Source organism: Rhipicephalus microplus, unplaced genomic scaffold (assembly GCF_043290135.1).
Source record: "Rhipicephalus microplus isolate Deutch F79 unplaced genomic scaffold, USDA_Rmic scaffold_99, whole genome shotgun sequence".
Taxonomy (NCBI): domain Eukaryota; kingdom Metazoa; phylum Arthropoda; class Arachnida; order Ixodida; family Ixodidae; genus Rhipicephalus; species Rhipicephalus microplus.
This window is the reverse complement of record NW_027464671.1, coordinates 160,001-175,000: the sequence shown is the minus strand read 5'-3', so window position 1 is coordinate 175,000 and position 15,000 is coordinate 160,001. Positions and strand designations below refer to the sequence as shown.

The 15,000-nt window shown below is 61.9% G+C and overlaps 2 non-coding genes across 2 annotated transcripts; both read left to right on the top strand.

Annotated features, from left to right (window-relative positions):
- The first annotated feature begins 10,298 nt into the window (after positions 1-10,298).
- Positions 10,299-12,113, top strand: LOC142790428 (small subunit ribosomal RNA). Its single transcript, XR_012889518.1, has one exon. It is a non-coding gene; the product is annotated as a small subunit ribosomal RNA (ribosomal RNA).
- A 1,719-nt stretch (positions 12,114-13,832) lies between these two features.
- Positions 13,833-13,985, top strand: LOC142790327 (5.8S ribosomal RNA). Its single transcript, XR_012889438.1, has one exon. It is a non-coding gene; the product is annotated as a 5.8S ribosomal RNA (ribosomal RNA).
- The last annotated feature ends 1,015 nt before the right edge of the window (positions 13,986-15,000 follow it).

The following is a 15,000-nucleotide window of genomic DNA, read 5'->3' as shown; positions in this document are numbered from 1 at the left end:
CGGTTCGGACTTTGCACTTTTTGGCTCACCCCGGCTGGCGGCCCACTCACTCGATCGCCAGGTCTGTTTGCCCCGGTGGTTCCACCGCCAGGCTTAAGCGCGAACTTTTTTTGTTTGTTTTCTTTTGATTAAGCGCAAGCTTTTTTCTTTGTTTTCTTTTGATTAAGCGCGGGCTTTTTTCTTTGTTTTTTTTTGCATTCGCCCCGGCAGACGCGGTTTTTGCGCCGCCCCGGCTGACGCGGTTTTTGCCGCCCCGGCTGACGCAGTTCGGACTTAGCACTTTTCGGCTGTGCCTGGCTGGCGGCCCACTCACTCGATCGCCATGTCTGTTTGCCACAGTTTTCCCGGTGGTGCTGCACCCGGGCTCGCCCCGGCTGACGCAGTTTTCGCGCCGCCCCGGCTGACGCGGTTTCGTGCCGCCCCGGCAGACGCGGTTTTCGCGCCGCCCCGGCTGACGCGGTTTCGTGCCGCCCCGGCAGACGCAGTTCGGACTTAGCACTTTTCGGCTGTGCCTGGCTGGCGGCCCACTCACTCGATCGCCATGTCTGTTTGCCACAGTTTTCCCGGTGGTGCCGCACCCGGGCTCGCCCCGGCAGACGCGTTTTTTTTTTCTTTCGCCCCGGCTGACGCAGTTTTCGCGCCGCCCTGGCTGACGCGGTTTCGGGCCGCCCCGGCAGACGCAGTTCGGACTTGGCACTTTTCGGCTGTGCCTGGCTGGCGGCCCACTCACTCGATCGCCATGTCTGTTTGCCACAGTTTTCCCGGTGGTGCCGCACCCGGGCTCGCCCCGGCAGACGCGTTTTTTTTTTTCTTTCGCCCCGGCTGACGCAGTTTTCGCGCCGCCCCGGCAGACGCGGTTTTCGCGCCGCCCCGGCAGACGCGGTTTTTTGCGCCGCCCCGGCTGACGCGGTTTTTTGCCGCCCCGGCTGACGCAGTTCGGACTTGGCACTTTTTGGCTGAGCCTGGCTGGCGGCCCACTCACTCGATCGCCATGTCTGTTTGCCACAGTTTTCCCGGTGGTGCCGCACCCGGGCTCGCCCCGGCTGACGCAGTTTTCGCGCCGCCCCGGCTGACGCGGTTTCGTGCCGCCCCGGCAGACGCGGTTTTTGCGCCGCCCCGGCTGACGCGGTTTTTGCCGCCCCGGCTGACGCGGTTTTTGCCGCCCCGGCTGACGCAGTTCGGACTTAGCACTTTTTGGCTGAGCCTGGCTGGTGGCCCACTCACTCGATCGCCATGTCTGTTAGCCACAGTTTTCCCGGTGGTGCCGCACCCGGGCTCGCCCCGGCTGACGCAGTTTTCGCGCCGCCCCGGCAGACGCGGTTTTCGCGCCGCCCCGGCTGACGCGGTTTTTGCCGCCCCGGCTGACGCAGTTCGGACTTAGCACTTTTTGGGCTGAGCCTGGCTGGCGGCCCACTCACTCGATCGCCATGTCTGTTTGCCACAGTCTTCCCGGTGGTGCCGCACCCGGGCTCGCCCCGGCAGACGCGTTTTTTTTTTCTTTCGCCCCGGCAGACGTGGTTCCCCCCCCCCCTTTTCGCTCGCCCCGGCTGACGAGGTTTTCGCGCCGCCCCGGCTGACGCAGTTTTCGCGCCGCCCCGGCTGACGCGGTTTCGTGCCGCCCCGGCTGACGCGGTTTTCGCGCCGCCCCGGCTGACGCGGTTTTTGCGTCGCCCCGGCTAACACGGTTCGGACTTTGCACTTTTCGGCTGTGCCTGGCTGGCGGCCCACTCACTCGATCGCCATGTCTGTTTGCCACAGTTTTCCCGGTGGTGCCGCACCCGGGCTTGCCCCGGCAGACGCGTTTTTTTTTTCTTTCGCCCCGGCTGACGCAGTTTTCGCGCCGCCCCGGCTGACGCGGTTTCGTGCCGCCCCGGCAGACGCGGTTTTTTGCGCCGCCCCGGCTGACGCGGTTTTTGCCGCCCCGGCTGACGCAGTTCGGACTTTGCACTTTTTGGCTGAGCCTGGCTGGCGGCCCACTCACTCGATCGCCATGTCTGTTTGCCACAGTTTTCCCGGTGGTGCCGCACCCGGGCTCGCCCCGGCAGACGCGTTTTTTTTTTCTTTCGCCCCGGCTGACGCAGTTTTCGCGCCGCCCCGGCTGACGCGGTTTCGTGCCGCCCCGGCAGACGCAGTTCGGACTTGGCACTTTTCGGCTGTGCCTGGCTGGCGGCCCACTCACTCGATCGCCATGTCTGTTTGCCACAGTTTTCCCGGTGGTGCCGCACCCGGGCTCGCCCCGGCAGACGCGTTTTTTTTTTTCTTTCGCCCCGGCTGACGCAGTTTTCGCGCCGCCCCGGCAGACGCGGTTTTCGCGCCGCCCCGGCAGACGCGGTTTTTTGCGCCGCCCCGGCTGACGCGGTTTTTTGCCGCCCCGGCTGACGCAGTTCGGACTTGGCACTTTTTGGCTGAGCCTGGCTGGCGGCCCACTCACTCGATCGCCATGTCTGTTTGCCACAGTTTTCCCGGTGGTGCCGCACCCGGGCTCGCCCCGGCTGACGCAGTTTTCGCGCCGCCCCGGCTGACGCGGTTTCGTGCCGCCCCGGCAGACGCGGTTTTTGCGCCGCCCCGGCTGACGCGGTTTTTGCCGCCCCGGCTGACGCGGTTTTTGCCGCCCCGGCTGACGCAGTTCGGACTTGGCACTTTTTGGCTGAGCCTGGCTGGTGGCCCACTCACTCGATCGCCATGTCTGTTAGCCACAGTTTTCCCGGTGGTGCCGCACCCGGGCTCGCCCCGGCTGGCGCAGTTTTCGCGCCGCCCCGGCAGACGCGGTTTTCGCGCCGCCCCGGCTGACGCGGTTTTTGCCGCCCCGGCTGACGCAGTTCGGACTTAGCACTTTTTGGGCTGAGCCTGGCTGGCGGCCCACTCACTCGATCGCCATGTCTGTTTGCCACAGTCTTCCCGGTGGTGCCGCACCCGGGCTCGCCCCGGCAGACGCGTTTTTTTTTCTTTCGCCCCGGCAGACGTGGTTCCCCCCCCCCCTTTTCGCTCGCCCCGGCTGACGAGGTTTTCGCGCCGCCCCGGCTGACGCAGTTTTCGCGCCGCCCCGGCTGACGCGGTTTCGCGCCGCCCCGGCAGACGCGGTTTTTTGCGCCGCCCCGGCTGACGCGGTTTTTTGCCGCCCCGGCTGACGCAGTTCGGACTTGGCACTTTTTGGCTGAGCCTGGCTGGCGGCCCACTCACTCGATCGCCATGTCTGTTTGCCACAGTTTTCCCGGTGGTGCCGCACCCGGGCTCGCCCCGGCTGACGCAGTTTTCGCGCCGCCCCGGCTGACGCGGTTTCGTGCCGCCCCGGCAGACGCGGTTTTTGCGCCGCCCCGGCTGACGCGGTTTTTGCCGCCCCGGCTGACGCGGTTTTTGCCGCCCCGGCTGACGCAGTTCGGACTTAGCACTTTTTGGCTGAGCCTGGCTGGTGGCCCACTCACTCGATCGCCATGTCTGTTAGCCACAGTTTTCCCGGTGGTGCCGCACCCGGGCTCGCCCCGGCTGACGCAGTTTTCGCGCCGCCCCGGCAGACGCGGTTTTCGCGCCGCCCCGGCTGACGCGGTTTTTGCCGCCCCGGCTGACGCAGTTCGGACTTAGCACTTTTTGGGCTGAGCCTGGCTGGCGGCCCACTCACTCGATCGCCATGTCTGTTTGCCACAGTCTTCCCGGTGGTGCCGCACCCGGGCTCGCCCCGGCAGACGCGTTTTTTTTTTCTTTCGCCCCGGCAGACGTGGTTCCCCCCCCCCCTTTTCGCTCGCCCCGGCTGACGAGGTTTTCGCGCCGCCCCGGCTGACGCAGTTTTCGCGCCGCCCCGGCTGACGCGGTTTCGTGCCGCCCCGGCTGACGCGGTTTTCGCGCCGCCCCGGCTGACGCGGTTTTTGCGTCGCCCCGGCTGACACGGTTCGGACTTTGCACTTTTCGGCTGTGCCTGGCTGGCGGCCCACTCACTCGATCGCCATGTCTGTTTGCCACAGTTTTCCCGGTGGTGCCGCACCCGGGCTTGCCCCGGCAGACGCGTTTTTTTTTTTTCTTTCGCCCCGGCTGACGCAGTTTTCGCGCCGCCCCGGCTGACGCGGTTTCGTGCCGCCCCGGCAGACGCGGTTTTTTGCGCCGCCCCGGCTGACGCGGTTTTTGCCGCCCCGGCTGACGCAGTTCGGACTTTGCACTTTTTGGCTGAGCCTGGCTGGCGGCCCACTCACTCGATCGCCATGTCTGTTTGCCACAGTTTTCCCGGTGGTGCCGCACCCGGGCTCGCCCCGGCAGACGCGTTTTTTTTTTCTTTCGCCCCGGCTGACGCAGTTTTCGCGCCGCCCCGGCTGACGCGGTTTCGTGCCGCCCCGGCAGACGCAGTTCGGACTTGGCACTTTTCGGCTGTGCCTGGCTGGCGGCCCACTCACTCGATCGCCATGTCTGTTTGCCACAGTTTTCCCGGTGGTGCCGCACCCGGGCTCGCCCCGGCAGACGCGTTTTTTTTTTCTTTCGCCCCGGCTGACGCAGTTTTCGCGCCGCCCCGGCAGACGCGGTTTTCGCGCCGCCCCGGCAGACGCGGTTTTTTGCGCCGCCCCGGCTGACGCGGTTTTTTGCCGCCCCGGCTGACGCAGTTCGGACTTGGCACTTTTTGGCTGAGCCTGGCTGGCGGCCCACTCACTCGATCGCCATGTCTGTTTGCCACAGTTTTCCCGGTGGTGCCGCACCCGGGCTCGCCCCGGCTGACGCAGTTTTCGCGCCGCCCCGGCTGACGCGGTTTCGTGCCGCCCCGGCAGACGCGGTTTTTGCGCCGCCCCGGCTGACGCGGTTTTTGCCGCCCCGGCTGACGCGGTTTTTGCCGCCCCGGCTGACGCAGTTCGGACTTAGCACTTTTCGGCTGAGCCTGGCTGGTGGCCCACTCACTCGATCGCCATGTCTGTTAGCCACAGTTTTCCCGGTGGTGCCGCACCCGGGCTCGCCCCGGCTGACGCAGTTTTCGCGCCGCCCCGGCAGACGCGGTTTTCGCGCCGCCCCGGCTGACGCGGTTTTTGCCGCCCCGGCTGACACGGTTCGGACTTTGCACTTTTCGGCTGTGCCTGGCTGGCGGCCCACTCACTCGATCGCCATGTCTGTTTGCCACAGTTTTCCCGGTGGTGCCGCACCCGGGCTTGCCCCGGCAGACGCGTTTTTTTTTTTTCTTTCGCCCCGGCTGACGCAGTTTTCGCGCCGCCCCGGCTGACGCGGTTTCGTGCCGCCCCGGCAGACGCGGTTTTTTGCGCCGCCCCGGCTGACGCGGTTTTTGCCGCCCCGGCTGACGCAGTTCGGACTTTGCACTTTTTGGCTGAGCCTGGCTGGCGGCCCACTCACTCGATCGCCATGTCTGTTTGCCACAGTTTTCCCGGTGGTGCCGCACCCGGGCTCGCCCCGGCAGACGCGTTTTTTTTTTTCCTTCGCCCCGGCAGACGTGGTTCCCCCCCCCCCCCTCCGTCTTTCTTTTTGTTTTTTTTTTCGCCGCGGCTGAAGTGGATTTTTCGGTGCCTCGACGCCCCGGTAGTCGCGGTTTTTCCGTTTCCGCACGGCCCCGGCTGACGCTGCTCGGTCACAGTCGCCTTTTGTGGTGATTGCAGACTTCTTGAGCGCGGGTGTTTTTTTTTTTGTTGTTGTTGTTGTTTTATTACGCATTCGCTCCAGCAGACGCTGTTTAGACTTTTTGTTTCCTCTTTTATCCTGCGACGAGGTGACGAGGTTTATTCGGTGCCCCGCCGCCCCGGCTGAAGTGATTTTTCCTGTCCCGTGCCGCCCCGGCTGACGCGGTTGGGACTTCGCGTTTGTTCGGCCGCCACGGGTTTTGGCGCACTCGCTCGGTTGCTTGTTGTTGCCACTTGTTGCGAACCCAGGTTTCTTGAGCGAGCGCGGGCGTTTTTTCTTCCTTTCTTTCTTTGTTCTATGTGTTAGCGAATCGGCCTTTAATATCACACGAGGACTCACAACCAACAATTTTCAGTTTGAAGTGTAAATAATCTGCAGGTGTTGACGTAACTGACTTGCCCCGTACCCTTGAGTACATCCATGAAGTTCTCGTAGTACTACTAAATCGCATTATTCCAAGTGGAGAAATTCCCATAAATTTGCAAACCTCTACACGAAAATCGGTGCGCGTGATAAAGTTGAAAATTATCGTCCGATATCAAATGTGCCTTCTATAACACAAATTCTAGGAAAAAAAAAAAAACACTTGTTCGCCGTTTTCTGCGCCGTGACTGGCAGCACTCCGGCGAAGCGAAACGGGGTCGATTCGAGCACGATATCGGCGTCTTTCGACGTGCTCGCCGGCGACCGTCGCACGAGTACGTCGCACGAGCGCGTCTGCCGGGGCGCCGTTTGCGAAGCCGACGCAAAAGTGGGAACCGCCGCTCGGATGATCGCCGCTTTCGGCAGAGTGAGTGTTGGCACTCCGGGGAAGCGAAACAGCGTGAATGCGCCCACGAAATCGGCGTATTTTGAAGTGACCGCCGGCGACCGTCGCACGAGTACGGTAAACCGCGTCAGCCGGGGCGTAGTTCGGGACGCCGACGAAAAAGTGGGAAGCGCAACTCGGATCTTCGCCGTTTTTGCAGGAGTGAGTGGCGGCCCTCCTGCGAGACCAAGAAGCATCGATTCGTGCACGAATTCGGCGCCTTTCGACGTGATCGCCGGCGACCGTCGCTCGAGTAGGGCAAACCGCGTCTGCCGGGGCGGGCTTCGGGACGCCGATGCGAAAGTGGGAAACGCTGCTCGGATGTTCGCCGTTTTTGGCCGAGTGAGTGCTGGCACTCGGGCGAAGCCAAACGGGGCCGATTACGGCACGATATCGGCGTCTTTCGACGTGCCCGCCGGCGACCGTCGCACGAGTACGGTAAACCGCGTCAGCCCGGGCGGAGTTCGGGACGCCGATGCGAAAGTGGAGAACGCCGCTCGGATCTTCGCCGTTTTTGGAGGAGTGAGTGGCGGCACTCCGGAGAAGCCAAGGAGCGCCAATTAGCGCACGATATCGGCGTCTTTCGACGCGCTCGCCGGCGACCGTCGCACGAGTAGGGCAAACCGCGTCTGCCGGGGCGGGGTTTACGACGCCGACGCAAAAGTGGGAACCGCCGCTCGGATGTTGGCCGTTTTTGGCAGAGTGAGTGCTGGCACTCCGGCGACGCGAAAGAGCGCGAATGCGCCCACGAAAGTGGCGTATTTGGACGTGCTTGACGGCGACCGCTGCAGGAGTACGAAAAACCACGTCAGCCGGGGCGAGCGACCCACGGCGGTCTGGGTGCTTATCGCTGCTATTATAGGGGCACCCCGGCAGACGCAGAAAAAAAAAAATTTTTTTTCGACCTTCTTTTTTGCTGGTCGAGCTCGGGTAACCCAGGTCGCAATGGGAGCCGCGCACGAAAGCGGCGTCGCGAGACGCGTTCGCGGTCGCTAGTCGCACGAGCTCGGCAACCGCGTCAGCCGGCGCGGAGTTCGGGATGCCGACGGCTAAGTGGGTACCGCTGCTCGGATGTTCGCCGTTTTTGGCCGAGTGAGTGCTGGCACTCCGGTGAAGCCAAGGAGCGCCAATTCGTGCACGATATCGGCGTCTTTCGACGTGCCCGCCGGCCACCGCCGCACGAGTACGGCAAACCGCGTCTGCCGGGGCGGGGTTTGCGACGCGTACGCAATAGTGGGAACCGTCGCTCGGATGTTCGTCGTCTTTGGCCGAGCGAGTGCTGGCACTCCGGCGAAGCGAAACGGGGCCGATTCGGGCACGATATCGGCGTATTTCGACGTGCTCGCCGGCGACCGTCGCACGAGTACGGCAAAGCGCGTCTGCCGGGGCGAGGTTTGCGACGCCGACGAAAAAGTGGGAAGCGCCGCTCGGATCTTCGCCGTTTTTGCAGGAGTGAGTGGCGGCCCTCCTGCGAGACCAAGAAGCATCGACTCGCGCACGATATCGGTGTCTTTCGACGTGCCCGCCGGCCACCGCCGCACGAGTACGGCAAACCGCGTATGCCGGGGCGGGGTTGGCGACGCCGACGCAAAAGTGGGAACCGCCACTAGGATGTTCGCCGTTTTTGGCAGAGTGAGTGCTGGCACTCCGGCGAAGCGAAAGAGCGCGAATGCGCCCACGAAAGTGGCGTGTTTGGACGTGCTTGACGACGACCACCGCAGGAAAACGAAAAACCACGTCAGCCGGGGCGAGCGACCCATGGCGGTCTGGGTGCTTATCGCTGCTATTATAGGGGCACCCCGGCAGACGCAAAAAAAAAAAAATTTTTTTTTCGACATTCTTTTTTGCTCGTCGACCTCGGGTGACCCAGGTCGCAGTGGGAGCCGCGCACGAAAGCGGCGTCGCGAGACGGCTTCGCGGTCGCTAGTCGCACGAGCTCGGCAACCGCGTCTGCCGGGGCGGAGTTCGGGACGCCGACGGCTAAGTGGGAACCGCCGCTCGGATGTTCGCCGTTTGTGGCCGAGTGAGTGCTGGCACTCCGGCGAAGCCAAACGGGGCCGATTCCGGCACGATATCGGCGTCTTTCTACGTGCTCGCCGGCGACCGTCGCACGAGTACGGCAAAGTGCGTCTGCCGGGGCGGGGTTTGCGACGCGTACGCAATAGTGAGAACCGTCGCTCGGATGTTCGTCGTCTTTCGCCGAGCCAGTGCTGGCACTCCGGCGAAGCCGAACGGAGCCGATTCGGGCACGATATCGGCGTCTTTCCACGTGCTCGCCGGCGACCGTCGCACGAGTACGGTAAACCGCGTCAGCCGGGGCGGAGTTCGGGACGCCGATGCGAAAGTGGGAAGCGCCGCTCGGATCTTCGCCGTTTTTGGAGGAGTCAGTGGCGGCACTCCTGTGAAGCCAAGGTGCGCCAATTCGCGCACGATATCGGCGTCTTTCGACGTGCCCGCCGGCCACCGTCGCACGAGTACGGCAAACCTCGTCTGCCGGGGCGGGGTTTGCGACGCCGACGCAAAAGTGGGAACCGCCGCTCGGATGTTCGCCGTTTTTGGCAGAGTGAGTGCTGGCACTCCGGCGAAGCGAAAGAGCGTGAATGCGCCCACGAAAGTAGCGTATTTGGACGTGCTTGACGGCGACCGCCGCAGGAGTACGAAAAACCACGTCAGCCGGGGCGAGCGACCCACGGCGGTCTGGGTGCTTATCGCTGCTATTATAGGGGCACCCCGGCAGACGCAGAAAGAAAAAAAAAATGGGGACATGGCGTGCGTCACCGTGCGGCTTCGCAGCGTTGCCGAAGTCGCCGAGCCCTTCGACTGAGCCGAACGGCGGACAGGGAACGTTGGTCGGCCGTTCTAACCTGTCGGTGCCACGCCGAGACGTCGTTAAGGAAAACCGCGTCGTGGGCCTCTACGACGCCGTCGATTCGTTGTACGTTTGGTGTCCAGCGTGTCGGCGGCGAGTAGCGGACACGTCGTTCACGACTTCGGTCTTTCGCAGTCGACGCGAACTTGCGGAGAGTCGTGGTGCCTCACGTTTTCGGCAGAAACCGCGGCGGAATTTTCCCGTGCGTGCGCGCACGACCTCGGTGCTGTGCCGTCAGCGTAGTGTTGCACAAACTCGTGGCCTACCCAAGGTGCGGTACGTTTGCGGCCGTATCCTCGGTGGCAATTTCGTGAGTAGGGTCGCAAATTCTACGACCTCGGCGGGTTTGAGAGCGACGTAGACTTGTGGCACGCTCAACGTGCCACACGTTTCGGGGCACACCCGCGGTGAAATTTTCTCGAGTACGCTCGTATTAGTGCCCAAGGAGGTCTGGGTACTTATCGCTGCTATTATGTGGGGGTTCTCGTGAGCGGCGTACGCGAAAGCGACCGGGTGTCTGATATGCGGCGGGCTTCGGCCTCGTCAAGCGTGTCCTCGGGTCTGCTCCAGGGGAATCCACGGCAGTCGTCTGCAGCCTCATCCGCTTGATGCGTTAGGGGCTGGTTGTCGGACGGTGCCGTTTTACCACGATATCGAGGTGTGTTCCGTGTCGTCCTCGGGCGATTCAGATGCGAAAGCGCCGAAGACGCGGGCGTGACCCGTCGTCTGGCGGCTTTGCGGTCTCGGCTCCGTTGCTAGTTCCGGCCGGTCCACCGACAGTGCAGCGGGCTTGGGCAACCCGCACGGCGCGACCGAGTCGATGCAACGAAAAAGAGCGAGCATGAACGTGCTTCTTGCCGCACGGCTCCCACTCGTCTTTCGGGAAGGTTGTGCCGTAGCGAGCTCGAACGCCGTCATCTCGGAGTGCAAAATAAGCGTGTTGGGGCGCCTGAAGGTGGCCTCCGCCGCACACAGACTGCGTCCGGCCCGCCGAAGGCGAGGACGGACGCGCAGTCGAACGATTACCTGGTTGATCCTGCCAGTAATCATATGCTTGTCTCAAAGATTAAGCCATGCATGTCTAAGTACATGCCGAAATAAGGCGAAACCGCGAATGGCTCATTAAATCAGTTATGGTTCCTTAGATCGTTTCTTCCTACTTGGATAACTGTGGCAATTCTAGAGCTAATACATGCAGTGAGCCTGGAGCCCTTTGGGTAACGGGTGCTTTTATTAGACCAAGATCGATCGGGTTTCGGCCCGTATTGTGTGGTGACTCTGGATAACTTTGTGCTGATCGCATGGCCACGAGCCGGCGACGTTTCTTTCAAGTGTCTGCCTTATCAACTTTCGATGGTAGGTTACTTGCTTACCATGGTTGTTACGGGTAACGGAGAATCAGGGTTCGATTCCGGAGAGGGAGCCTGAGAAACGGCTACCACATCCAAGGAAGGCAGCAGGCGCGCAAATTACCCACTCCCGGCACGGGGAGGTAGTGACGAAAAATAACAATACGGGACTCTTTTGAGGCCCCGTAATTGAAATGAGTACACTCTAAATCCTTTAACGAGGATCAATTGGAGGGCAAGTCTGGTGCCAGCAGCCGCGGTAATTCCAGCTCCAATAGCGTATACTAAAGCTGCTGCGGTTAAAAAGCTCGTAGTTGGATCTCAGTTCCAGACGAGTAGTGCATCTACCCGATGCGACGGCTCGGACTGAACATCATGCCGGTTCTTTCTTGGTGCACTTCATTGTGTGCCTCGAGATGGCCGGTGCTTTTACTTTGAAAAAATTAGAGTGCTCAACGCAGGCGAGTCGCCTGAATAAACTTGCATGGAATAATAGAACAAGACCTCGTTTCTGTTCTGTTGGTTTTTGGAATACGAGGTAATGATTAAGAGGGACGGACGGGGGCATTCGTATTGCGGCGCTAGAGGTGAAATTCTTGGACCGTCGCAAGACGAACTACTGCGAAAGCATTTGCCAAGAATGTTTTCATTGATCAAGAACGAAAGTCAGAGGTTCGAAGGCGATCAGATACCGCCCTAGTTCTGACCATAAACGATGCCAACCAGCGATCCGCCTGAGTTACTCAAATGACTCGGCGGGCAGCTTCCGGGAAACCAAAGTATTTGGGTTCCGGGGGAAGTATGGTTGCAAAGCTGAAACTTAAAGGAATTGACGGAAGGGCACCACCAGGAGTGGAGCCTGCGGCTTAATTTGACTCAACACGGGAAAACTTACCCGGCCCGGACACTGGGAGGATTGACAGATTGAGAGCTCTTTCTTGATTCGGTGGATGGTGGTGCATGGCCGTTCTTAGTTGGTGGAGCGATTTGTCTGGTTAATTCCGATAACGAACGAGACTCTAGCCTATTAAATAGGTGCGGGGTTCCCAGCACCTTACAACCTTCTTAGAGGGACAAGCGGCTCCTAGCCGCACGAAACAGAGCAATAACAGGTCTGTGATGCCCTTAGATGTCCGGGGCCGCACGCGCGCTACACTGAAGGAAGCAGCGTGTCTTTATCCCTGTCTGAAAAGACTGGGTAACCCGTGGAACTTCTTTCGTGATTGGGATAGGGGCTTGCAATTGTTCCCCTTGAACGAGGAATTCCCAGTAAGCGCGAGTCATAAGCTCGCGTTGATTACGTCCCTGCCCTTTGTACACACCGCCCGTCGCTACTACCGATTGAATGATTTAGTGAGGTCTTCGGACCGATGTCCGGCGCGGCCTTTCGGTTGCGCCGGTCTGTTGGAAAGATGACCAAACTTGATCATTTAGAGGAAGTAAAAGTCGTAACAAGGTTTCCGTAGGTGAACCTGCGGAAGGATCATTAACGGATTGTGAAGGGTGAGCGCCTCGGCTGCGTCTGCGCCCGACACTTTCTGCCGCTGACCCCGTTTGGACGCGGGGTCGGCTTTTCCCCACGGGGCTGCCTGAATGTGGAGCGGCACCCCGTGACAAATTGTTGCGCCCAGCGGACGCCAACACCGCGACCTTGGACGGTCGGCCAGGTGGCGGACGCGGGTACAAACGGCGCAACGCACTCATAGGTCGGCTTTCGACCCGCCACTGCACCGTGGCTCGAAGCGCTCGAAATGCGCGACCCGACCGCTGCGGGACCGCCTAGTACTGTAAACAGGAGCGGCGGAGCGCGAACGGCGAGTCGTGGTTACGTCGGTAGAAGGCGAGGCTGCGCGTTCCCGAAACGCCAGCCGAGTGCCCTCCCGACCGTTCGAGCGTGCAAGAACGAGACCCGACAATCGCGCGGCGACTGCCAAGTACGAGAGGAACGGCACAAGCGTCGGCGGTCGGTCAAGGAACTGGCGATGTGACGGGTCCGCTGTGCACCAGTGCATACCGTCCCGCCGTCCGCGGCAAGCGCCTCCGCGTCCTCGGGTGACGGAGGCTGCCGGTCGGTTCTTGCAGGCGAGGGATCTCGCTGGCACCGGTTCGCGTTGACGCGCGGCCGGTCATGGCACGGCGATGCGACGGCCGAGGTGCGCAGTACTCGATGGAGGAACCGCACGCTCCGATGACCGTCCCGCCCTCCGCGGCGTATGCGTACCGACCGTAATGGTTGCAGCAGCGCCGGCCGGCTTTTGAATTCGCCACACGAAACACGGTGCGAGATCGCGGTTAGGGGAGCGTCGACGTTGCCAGGCGTTTTGCTTGCTGCCGAGGGAAAGGCGGCACGGCCACGTCGCGCTCGTCGCGATTAGCGGGTCTGCGCGCTTTGGGAAGGTGCCGCAACGACTTGCCGAAAGAGGAAGCACGGAAGAACGAGGGACTTGGACGTCCCGACAATTGAACGCACTTGCGGCCAGGCCCTTGCTGGCTTCGTTCTTCCGCCTCGAGTAGGCTCGTACGCGGCTCCGGCGCCGAAAGTGGTCCTTGGCACCGACTTCGGTGGACGTGGGAAGTGCCGCGCAAGTACGGCGCGCCTGGCTCCACCTGTTGGCTAAAGTAAGCAGCCGGATCGGCATTTTGGTGTGCGGTGGCAAACCGTGGATGCGAAAAAAGCTTGTGCGATTTCGTGGAACAAAAAGCGGGGGTCCCCCTTTTTATGCGGAGGAGACCGACCCGCCCGCCGTGGTGAACCGCGACGCCACGGTAAAAACGGGAGAGGCTTGTTGATGGGACCGTGCATCCCGCGCTCCACGGAGGCCGGGAGGCGGCCGCCCGAGGAAATGTGTAGCCGTCGAGGCCCGCATCTGCGTGCACTCTTATCCAAATGGGTGTACCGCAGGCATTTTCTGGTTAGGCGGGCCAATGAGAGCGAGCACACAACGATACCTACGGGTCCGGCTTGGAGAACCGGCTTCGACGCCTCCCGAGTATTTATAGAGGGGTGGACCACGAAAGCACTCGCAAGTAGCGGAAGCGAAACGCCGTCCGAAACACACCGTTTGCTCGATTTGCGGCAGCCGAAAAAGGCGCGGCAGAGTTTTGGAGTCCAAGCGTGCGCTGAAAAGCGCCCTTCTTGGCCACTGTTTGGCCGAGTGCCAGAAACGTTTGGTTTTGACTGTACGGAATTGAACAAACACTTTTTCACGACTCTAAGCGGTGGATCACTCGGTTCTCGGGTCGATGAAGAACGCAGCCAGCTGCGAGACTTGGTGTGAATTGCAGGACACACTGAGCACTGATTCTTTGAACGCACATTGCGGCCTTGGGTCTTCCCTTGGCTTCGTCTGTCTGAGGGTCGGATCACATATCAAGAGAGCCTTCGGCGCACAAGGGAACGTGAGCCGTCGACTCGTTTTGACCGCGTCGGCAACACGGACAGCACGCTGAACACCTCACAGCGAGCGCCAACAGCGGCCACTCAAGGGCGAGACGGTGGCGACCGTCGTGCCAGAGCCCAACCGAAACGGGGGCGACCGACTGCATTGAGGATGTGGCACCTCGTTGAGACCGCCGCAGGACTTCGAGTCGGAAGGAAGCCTGCAGGGAAAGTGCGGTCGAGGTTGCGTACTCCTCTCTGCGACCGGGCGCGCAAGAGCTGCGAGAGCCACGGACGCGCAACTTTAACGCACGGTAAACACGAGGAGCGAAAGCCGGCCAGCAAAGCTTCTCCAGCCGTGCGCAAAGTGCGCGAGATCGCAGCCTTGCGTTGCGCTTGTTGCCCTCGAAGTAAGCAGGGTGTCCCGTAGACCGGGCGCTCGAACACGCTGCGGGGCCGTGCCTCCTCCAGGCTTTGCCGCGCGAACAGGGAACGTTCGCGCGCAAAGCGCAGGGAGGTGAGGAGGCTGCGCCCGACGTTTGCGGTTCGCTGCGTACGCGGTTGATGCGGAGAGCACGGCGCGACGACTTGCCGCGAAACGGAAAAAGTCTCCCGCACGAGTTGGCGAAACGTTGGCGAAGCTTAAGGCGTTCTCGTCGTAGTCCGCCGTCGGTCTAAGTGCTTCGCAGTTCCCGTCCCGTTCAAAAAACTGGGCCACTCCAGTTGGGGCGGGGGCGACGCTACACGAGACGATGCCTCTCGCCAGGCTGCGTGGCTGCCCTTGCGGCGGCGGCGACTGGCCTCGGCGGTGTTTGGGCTTTCGACACGGTCGTTTATCACGCAACTGCTCGGACGACGCACGCGCGCAGCGGAATGCCGCTTGCCAGCCTTGTGAAGATGTGACCCTGTACAGGGTTGCGGGCGCACTTGGTAGGGCGTCGTACTCGGTTCGCGATGGGTTTACGAACGTGTCCCGTCACTTCCACGTCACACCGGT